We start from the raw sequence: 10,544 nt of genomic DNA, 5'->3' as shown, positions 1-10,544 counted from the left end.
GACTGCATCCAACCAGATATAGACACAAGCAGGCATACACTTCCACTATCATAAGAGAGTGGACCTTCAGCAGCTTGAAACGGCTGTCAACTAACAGCTGTTTTGTAGTCACTCCTGATAAGAACTTGATATCTACCGCTAAGGACTCTTTCTTGCAAGACTGATCACCTGGACCAGACCGGGATTCCTTTTGACGTCTTTGCTTCCCTGGGACTGGCTCATTAGCCTTTTGTCCTCTCTCTTTTTCTCTTCATGCTAAATGTTACCTAATTTGTTATGTGAAAAGTTTAATCTGTATCATTTATATATGAAGTTTACCATTACATATGTTTTACAGTATTCGCAGCTGTGATTCCTGAGTGAATGGGGAGTGCTAAGGAGAATTGTCTCCTTGGGAACACCAAGTAGCTCGTGGTTTTTGTGATTGAAATAGCATTAATAAAAGCCTGACAGTGTGGCAAAACACAAGCGTATGTGGACCTGGTTATCTCTAACTTTGCACTGTTCATGACAGTCCCTCGAAGGAGTCCATTCCAAATTCAAGTCTAGGACAATTAGTCAACTCAGCAGAATATGCAAAGAATAAAGAATGAAGTTAGAGGTCATCTGCAACTTTGGTCTCATTGGGAGGGGGCAGAGCTTAGAAATAAACCAGAAGGAATCTGTATCAGGTGGGTTCTTTTCTCATTCCCTGTGGCATCTCTGTTATGTGGTCTCAGATTGGTTCCTAAAATATGGTAAAGCCAGGATGGGATGTAAGGGAGAAAGCAGTGAGCTGGGGGACGCTTTCTTCCTGTGCCTACTGTTCTGTCATATGGTTATGAAATCATTCTAATAGCTAACTCTTCCGGAGCTCTTTCTATGTGTCAGGCACTGTTTTACATACATTAACTGACTTGCCCTCCGTCACATAGCTTTTAAGTGTCAGAATGAGGATTCATAGCCAGGCATTCTGGCTCCAGAGTGCTGCTCTTAAACTCTGTTGTCTCTGTGTGCAAATCTACCTTGTCTTCCCTGGCTGTTCCATGCAAACTTTGGTGAACCATGCCCCAGCTGAACACCCCATCCTGCCTCCCAGACCTGCTTCTTCAGCATTTAGGATTTCAGGTGGTCTCTCTTTCACGCACATGGTTTCCCAAGCTGAAACCCCAACAGCCCTCCTTGATCCCATGCCGGTCACTTCAGGCCTCACATTTAAATAATCACCTATTTGTATTGATCTAATTTCTCAAATGTGTCTAACATTTGAACCTGTCCCCTCCACCCCCAGTGCCAATGCCTGCTCCGATCCTTCATGTTTTGTCTGGATGATTGCATTAGAGAGCAGCCTCTGGAGAGGGCTCCCTGACTCTAGTTTTCCTGGCTTTGGTCTACTCTGCACAGTAGAAAGAGCAGAGAAAATGCTGGCCTCTGTGTGGCCATCTTCTGTATAAAAAACCTCTGGTGGTTGCAGTGAGCCGGGATTGTGGAGCAAGGCAATGGAGCAAGACTCTGCCTCCATTATAAAATAAAAAATATGAAAAGCCCCCAGTGGCCCCTTCTGACCCATGGAAGGCACTAGAACCTGAAGAGTACTGGCCCCAGAGTGAGCCAGTTGTTGTGAATCCTAACTTCACCATTTAATAAGAGCTTCTTGAAAATCTTGTGAAAATTGAGGATCACCAGAAAACCTACCCCATAGATGTTGTGAGTGTTAACTGGGCTCACATGTGTGAGGCACTTGGCATCCTGTGTAGTGAAAAAGAGCTCAGCCACTGTTACCTATGTTTATAATTACACTATGAAGCCCAGAACCCTTAGTTCGCTTTATGAGTTTCTTTAAACTATATGGTATTTTCAGTGGAATATCTTGTATATCCCTATGTGTATATTTTCACGTTTGAGCACCCTAAACTTCATTATTCCAGGATTCATCAGTATTTAAACTTAGTATCATTTTTTTTTCCTCTAGAATATCCTTTTCCCCATTCCATACCTAAGTAAATCATACTGAAGAACACAAGTGTGGGAGAAAAAAAAGGATCCAGGAGTAATGAAGAATTCTAAGATGGCCCAGAATCTCTGTAGTTGTGCTAGGATTTTTATTTGAGAGTAGTATATGCCAGGTGCAGTATTATAATCCCAGCACTTTGGGAGGCCAAGGCAGGCAGATCACTTGAGGTCAGGAGTTTGAGACCAGCCTGGCTAACATGGTGAAACCCATCTCTACTAAAAATTCAAAAGGTAGCCAGGTGTGGTAGTGTACACCTCTAATCCCAGCTACTTGGGTGGCTGAGATATAAGAATTGCTTAAACCCAGAAGGCAGAGGTTTCAATGAGCCAGGATCACACCACTACACTATAGCCTGGGCAACAGAATGAAACTCTGTCTCAGAAAAAAAAAAAAAAGAAAAGTAGCATAAGATGAAGATACAGGGATACAGGGACACAGGGATGCAGAACCCTTTGTTACTGAAACACCAGGGGTTCAGTTTAGGTCCTGTTTTCCTGTTTCTCACTATGCAGAAAATCAATCACTGAGACAATGAGTATTGCCAGGGAAGAAGGCTTTAATCAGATGCTTCAGCCAAGGAGATGGAAAATCAGTCTCAAATGTGTCTCCCCAACAGCTAAAATTAGGGGTTTATATAGTGGGGAAAGAAATGTAACCATGTGTGAGAGGTAAGGAAGAGGAGCTGGTCAGCAGACAGCAGGTGGTGGGTTAGGCAGTCATGATGGGCGAAAGGTCTGTCATCTCATTATCTATGACAGGTAACAGGTCTGGGATCTTATTGTCCAGATGCTGTGATCTGGTGGTGAGTTTCATATATTATTTGGCAGGACTAATAGTTGGTTTCCCGAAAAAGGAACTCAGATAAGACAAGTAAATTTCTCAAGTTTTAAGATGGGGAGGGTCAATTTCTCTGTTTATTCAAAAGAAATCATAAACATCAGTTCTATGGGACAAATGGGCCAGTTTCACCTCCTTTTTATTTCTTCATTTCTACTGGAATGGGGTCTGAAGCTAAGCAGGGGATCAGTATGCACATGGACTGCTGAGAGGCTGCTCTTTCTCATGTTTAGTGTTGGTCACTGAATTCTGCCTCTGGTCCTTGGCTGTCTGGAGCAACTGAACATGGACAAAAGTTAAAAAGTCCAAGAGGAGACAGATTTCACTCAGAGGAAATAAATACACCTTCAAGAGGGTATGTTTTAATCAGAGACAAAGAAGCTCTTCAGCAGTTCTGCAAAATGATAGCCAACATTTACTGATTATCATATGTCAGGCACTGTGCTAAACACATCACATACATACATTATCTCTTTTTAATGTCAAAACAAACTTGTGAGGTGTTAGTATTATCTTCATTTTACAATTGTGACATCAAGATTGAGGGAGATTGTGTTAGTTGAGAGTTGAACCCAGCTGTCTTATGCCGAAGTCTGTTATTTATTATTTTCACAAGTCTCTAAAATATCAGTCCTTCAAAACTCCATTTAGTCAATGGATCAATTGGGTTAGTGGTTTTTAAACTTTTTGACCTTGATCCACAGTAACAAATACATTTTCTATCATGACCATAACTCATGACTCATCAGGACACACACACACACACACACACACACACACACACACTCTCTCTCTCTCTCTCTCTCTCTCTCTCTCTCTCTCTCTCTCTCCCTCCCCCTGCCCCCCCATGCTCATTTTTTTTTTTTTTTTTTTTTTTAGAGAAGGTCTTGGTCTTTCACCCAGGCTGGAGTGCAATGGCATGTTCTCAGCTCACTTCAACCTCTGCTTCCCAGGCTCAAGCAATCCTCCCACCTGAGCCTCCTGAGTAGCTGGGTCTACAAATATGTGCCACTATGCCTGGCTCATTTTTGTACTTTTTGTAGAGATCGGGTTTCACCATGTTCCCCAGGTTGGTTGTGAACTACTGAGCTCAAGTGATCTGCCTTCCTTGGCCTCCTAAAATGCTGGGATTACAGGTATAAGCCATCATACCTAGCCTGTACACTCATATTCACATGGCCACATATAAAAAGGTAAAACTGAAACAGAAGTTTCACAACTCAATAGTTGCACTTTCTATATGTTTTCTATTTGCATTTCATTGCAAAAAAAAAAGGCTGATTACAACCACAAATTTGTACATGGTAATTTGCACTTTGAAAATCTTAGTACATTTTTAGTCCTTTTCCAAATTATTGGATCCTTATGTTTCTTGGAAGTCCTTTGAGGCTTATCCCACCCACTAGTCATTCCAGGAAATACCTTCTCATCATGTGATATATAAACATTTAGTATGACATGGTCATAAGATCTTAGAGAGTATTGTTTTGTAGAAATTGTAAAAAAGGTATTTTGTAAAGTGGGGTTTTTTGTGTGTTTTGTAACAGGAGAATTTGCTTTTATTTATCTCATTACCAAAAGAAATTGTGTTATACTGATCATTTCCACATGTATTTTTAAAGTTACTTGGCTGGGTTGAAACTTTATCCTTTAAGTTACAAGGGCATTGTATTCAAATAAAAGGAACAATCATAATATGAATTAGAAGAGTAATAAGGCTTTGGTTTCCATGCAAATAAGCATAATTGAAATAGAATTAAATTTTTCAAGTGGATTTTGAAACTTTGGTGGAAAAACTTGGAAGATAAATAACACTAAAGCAAATGCAATCTGTATATGTAAATGAGATTGATTAATTTTAGCAGGCAAATGAGAAAATCAATGATTTTCAAAATCTAGTAATTTGGTAACCATTAGTTTCATTACTCTTTCTGTTTTAAATTTAATTATTTAAATACAGAACTAAATTGAAGTATAATTTGTGGAAAAATCATCCTTTAATGACATGCAAGCTTTTTCCTATAAATGGAAGAATTGAGGGTGAAATTATAAATGCTCAGTGCAAAGCATGGAATCCTTTGGTCATGGCTTTATTGGGTTTGACTTGGGAGATGATGTGGAAATGGGAGTACACTAGCTTTGACTCAAAGCAAGATTTGAATCTCAGCTTTGACTCTAATTGTGAGCTCTTAGGCAACTTACTTCTAAAGGGCTTCAAATTTCTTAACTATTATATTAGGGAATTATATCTATGCTGGAGAGCAATTACACAGACTAAATAAGGAAAGGCATGTGAAAATCTTGGCCTAGTGTCAGGCATACCCCCAATCCCTTACCTTCCTGGTTGGATGGAGAAAGGCCTGGGTTCAGGAAATTCCATGTTTCTGGGGCTGCTTAGAGAGGAGTGCATGACCTGTTGGCATTTCTCATTAGTTGGCAGTAATCTTATCTGATGGCATCCTATAGGTCTCTCACAGCATTCCTTCCATCAGGAAACCAAGATTGGTGTGAGCAGCTAGATCCTTTGAATTGTTGAAGAGATCAGAGCAGCAGATGAAGTAGTGACAAACTCAGGCATTGGTTTTGTTTTTTTATTTCTCCATTGCAGTGATTGGTTTTCCTAATATTTTGCATTTCCTGATCTCATCAAATTGTCTCATCATGACAATCATGATAATCGATTCCCATATGATACCTACTTAATGATTTTGTGGGATAACTAGGGTAGGTGTTAGTCTGTTCTCACGCTGCTATAAGGATATACCCGAGACTGGGTAACTTATAAAGGAAAGAGGTTTAATTGACTCACAGGTCCACAGGGCTGGGGAGACCTCAGGAAATTTACAATGTTGGTGGAAGAGGAAGCAAATATGTCATTCTTCACAAGATGGCAGAAGAGCTGAGTGAAGGGGGAAGCCCTTCTAAAACCATCAGATCTTGTGAGAACTTACTATCATAAGAATAGCATAGGGGAAACCACCCCAACAATTCAATACCTCCAACTAGGTTCCTCTCACCATACATGGGGATTATGGGAACTACGATGTGAGATGAAATTTGAGTGGGGACACAGCCAAACCACATCAGGTTTTATTATGATCATTACATAGATGAGGACACAGAAGCTCAGAGAGGTTACTTGGACTGCCCAAGACCATGCAGCTAGAAAGAGACTGTAGTTCAAACCCATCTGGAGGTTCCAAGTTTTGTGTGTGTATATATATATATGTGTGTGTGTGTGTGTATATATGTGTACACACACACTTATATATATACTTAAATTACATTTGATTTTTAAAATTAACACATAATAATTGTACATATTCATGGGATACATAGTGATGTTGTGATACATATAGTGTATACTGATCAGAACTGGGTCCTTAGCATATTAATCATTTCAAGAATATTGTCATTTCTTTATTCATTCTATATCTTCCTTTAATATCCTCCTTCAATTTAATACTCAATATTCTCCTGGCTATTTAAACAATTTAATATATTATTGTTAACTATGCTCATCCTGCAATGGTATAGTACACTAGAACTTACTCCTCCTATCTAGCTGTAATTTTGTACCTTTTAACAAATCTCACCCTATCTTCTCCCTCCTCCACCCTTTTCAGCCTCTTTACTATTTGCTCCTATGACATCAACTTTTTTTTTTTTTTTTAGCTGAAGTTTCACTCTTGTCACCCAGGCTGGAGTGCAATGGCATGATCTTGTTCACTTCAACCTCCACTTCCTGGGTTCAAGTGATTCTCTTGCCTTAGCCTCCTGAGTAGCCGGGATTGCAGGCATCTACCACCATGACTGCCTAATTTTTGTATTTTTAGTAGAGATGCACTTTCACCATGTTGGCCAGGCTGGTCTCAAACTCCTGACCTCAGGTGTTCCACTCACCTCAGCCTCCCAAAGTGCTGGAATTATAGTCATGAGCCATTGTGCCTGGCCAACATCAACGTTTTTAGTTTCCACATATGAGTGACAACATGGAGTGTTTGGCTTTCTGTTCCTGGCTTGTTTTCTACTAACATAATATCCCCCAGTTCCATCCATGAGCGTTATTCTTCTGAATCAAACTTTGTCCTGCATGGATGCTGCTTGTGGGTCACAGGCAAGGCTTGGTGAAATGGTACATGTCACTGCAGGCCCTACTGCACTGGGGGAGAGTGGCAGACAAGAATTGGTCTGATATTAGTTGAAATTTCTTCTTCAGAGCCTAGCAGGCTGGTCAGCAGATGGAAGATCATTAAACTGAAGAGAACCATCTGACCCAGAGAGGGAAAAATCACCAGGGCGAAAGCAGTCAGGAGTCATTCACTTTCCCCTAGCACAGTGAACCCAGAATGGCACAAAACAATTTTTAAAAAGTAGAAGACAATTGGAAGACTCACACAAGTCAATTTTGAGTCTTAATATAAAGCTGCAATAATCCAGAGAGTGTGGTATCGGCATAAGGGTAAACATATAGATCAATAGAATAAAAAAGAGTCTAGTAACAAACTCACACAGAAATGGTAAATCGATTTTTGATTCACCATTCAATAAGAAATGATCTTTTCAACAAATTACACTAGAACAATTGACAATGCATATGTGTAACAATGAACTTCAACCCTTACCATACCCAAAAGTCAATCTACAATGGGTCATAGACCTAAAGGCAAAGCCTAAAACTGTAAAACTTCTAGAGAAAAACGTGGGAGAAGTTCTTGGTGATCTTGGGATAGGCAAAGCTTTCTTAGATAGGATCCAAAAAGCATTAATCATAAAAGAAAAAAAGGTAAATTGGACTTCAGCACAGTAACTTCTACTTTTCAAAATATACTTCAAGAAAATGAAATAAAAAGATACATTGAAGAAACTATTCAAAAAATATATATCTAATACAGAGATTGTATTCAGAATATAAAACTCTTACAACTCAATAAGAACAAAAATTGGCAAATGACTTGAATATACACTTCAAAAAAAGACACATAAGTAGTCAATAAACATCTGAAAAGATGTCCAACATTATTAATTATCTTGGATCTTAGAGACAAAATGCTTATTTTTAGGTGCTGCAAGGAAAAGTCAGCATTTGGACAAAACATTTTTAGCAAGGCAATTTTACTTTCTGCAGAAAGAGTACACTCATCACCAATCTTGCTACGAGAGCACAATGAACAAAGAAAAGGCAAGAATATTTATTCTTTATGTATTGGATCTTTACTGCTGTGTCTTATTTCTGTTGGTTGGGGCTGGACTTCACAGTTTAAGGTAAACTTGATTGGAAAATAGCTTAAAACTTTTTAAAATAGGTAAAAGCAATGAAGAACAAAGGAAAAGAGGAAGTTGCTTGTGAAAGGATTTAGAAAAGTAATAATATTATCAAAAAAGGAAGGGGCATAGGCTGCAAGTATCTTGGTTAAAGTACAAGGACATAGAATGTACTTTTTGAAATTATTGAACAGCTACATAGGATAGGGCTTGACAACGAGTTACTAGCAAAAAGCAAGAAGGCTTTAAACAAAGTTAGTCTTTAAAAGAAACTATTTCTAATATTTATTATTTTTTAACAAGAAGGGAAACTTTGAAGAGGAACTTTTTACTTTCTACATTGGAAATGCAAATTAAAATCTCAATGAGACACCACTTTACCCTAACCAAAATGGTTAAAATATAAAGGCTGACATTATCAAGTTTATCTGAAGATGAAGAGTAATTCAAACTTTCATGAATTACTGGTGAGGTTATAAAACAGTATAACCCTGTTGGAAAAGAGCTGGACAGTTTCTTATAAAGGTAAACATGCACTGACCATATGATCCAGAAGTTCCACTCCTAGGTATTTACCCAACAGAAACAAAAACATATGCCCATACAAAGATTTGTATACAAGTGTTTCTAGCTGCTTTATTCATGTTCATCAACAAACTGAAAACAAGGCAAATGTCCATCAGCAATTGAATGGATAAACAAACTGGCAAATTTGTAAAATAAAGCATGGCTCAGCAACAAAAAAAATACTGATAGGCAGAACAACAGGAATATATTTCCAGAACCTCCTGAGTGAAAGAATTCAGACACAAAAGACCCTATTAATGAGACATTCTTGAACTGCCAGATTAGTCATTGGTGATAGAAACAAAACCAACCAAATAGGTCCATAGATTTTCTCTTTTGGTGGGGGTTGTGGGGGGTGATAAATGTAGAAATTAACCCTTCTGTTACTAAAGCTTGAAACTTATATTTGTTTTATTTGAGATTCTTCCCCAGGAAACGACTTTCAGGCTTCTCAACCTACCAAACTGAGTTTCTAGTGAAACTCATCAGATCACCACATCCAGACAATAAGATGCTAGAACCCTCATTCATCATGATTGCTTCCTTGCTCCTCCCTAATTCCTGTTTTTTTACACATTGTTGCATTTCTTCCCTGCTATATAAACCCCTAATTTTAGCCAGCCATGGATTTGAGACTGAACTCCCATTTCCTTGGCCGCAGCATCCAATTAAAGCCTTCTGACTCAGCAGTACTCATAGTCTCAAACATTGGCTTTCTGTGTGGGGAGAGGCAGGACCTACATGGAATGCCCGGTGTTTCAGCAACAGACATTCTATCAGTGATAGGTGGGGTGGCAATGGCTGGCTGAAAAGCAGAACAAGGGAAAATCCTGGGGTGATGGAACACTCTCTTTTTGTCCACTTGTGTATATATTGTCAAAGCTCTTCAAGCCATATTTGTAAAACGTGAAATTTATATGTAAATTGTATTTTCGTAAAAGGCAAACAATGGAAACGATCAAAGAACACTAAAGAGTATAAAAACAAACTATAAATGTACATTTTCAAGATATGTAATCAATGATGATTTAATATCAAGACAACAGATTAAAAAGAAGTAGACAACCTAAAAAAGATGGGGAAAAAAAGCATTTCAGAGGAAAGGAAATTTGAAATGGCCATAAACATAAGCAAAGATGCACTATCTCATTAGAAATAGGGGAAATACACATTACAAATAGATGCCATTTCACCCTTCGCAGACTGACAAAGCTTATGTATTGAAGAATAGTAGAGAAAACAACTTGACAGTATGTTGTTGGGACTGTAAAATGTGTATAAACATGTTGGGAAAAAGTTGGCAGTATCTTTTCAGGTGGAGATGTGCAATGTCTCTGACTCAGCAATTCCTCTTCCAGGTATACACAAAAGATGTATTCTTGTTTGTGTGTACCAGGAGAATTGCAGAAATATGTTCTTAGTACCAGTGTTTGTATAGCAAAAAGCTGGAAACAACTCAAATGTTCATTTACTTATACATAAATAAATGGTGGTTTTTCATATGATGGAATGCTGTACTTTGGCAAATTGAATTAACCAAAGCTGCATGCATCAATTACAGTGAATCTTAAGAAAACATTATGCTAAATGGTAAAAGTAAGTTTCTGAAGAATATTAAGAGTATGATACTATTTGTGTAACCTCTTCAAACAAAACTTCACCATTGTTTAGGGAGAAATATTATTCAGTTACACTTTATATGAAAGCAAGTCACCAATATAATAAAAAGAAAATTCAAAATCATGCTTCCCTTTGAAATAAGGGAGAGTGAGAGGTGTACAGGGAGGTTCAAGGGAATTGAAATAATCTATTTCAAACTTGGGTCACCAGAACAATGGTGTTTTATAATTCTGAATGCATCGTCTATGCATTTTCCTTTTTT

This window comes from Callithrix jacchus, chromosome 14 (assembly GCF_049354715.1).
Source record: "Callithrix jacchus isolate 240 chromosome 14, calJac240_pri, whole genome shotgun sequence".
Lineage (NCBI taxonomy): Eukaryota > Metazoa > Chordata > Mammalia > Primates > Cebidae > Callithrix > Callithrix jacchus.
This window is presented reverse-complemented; position numbering follows the sequence as displayed.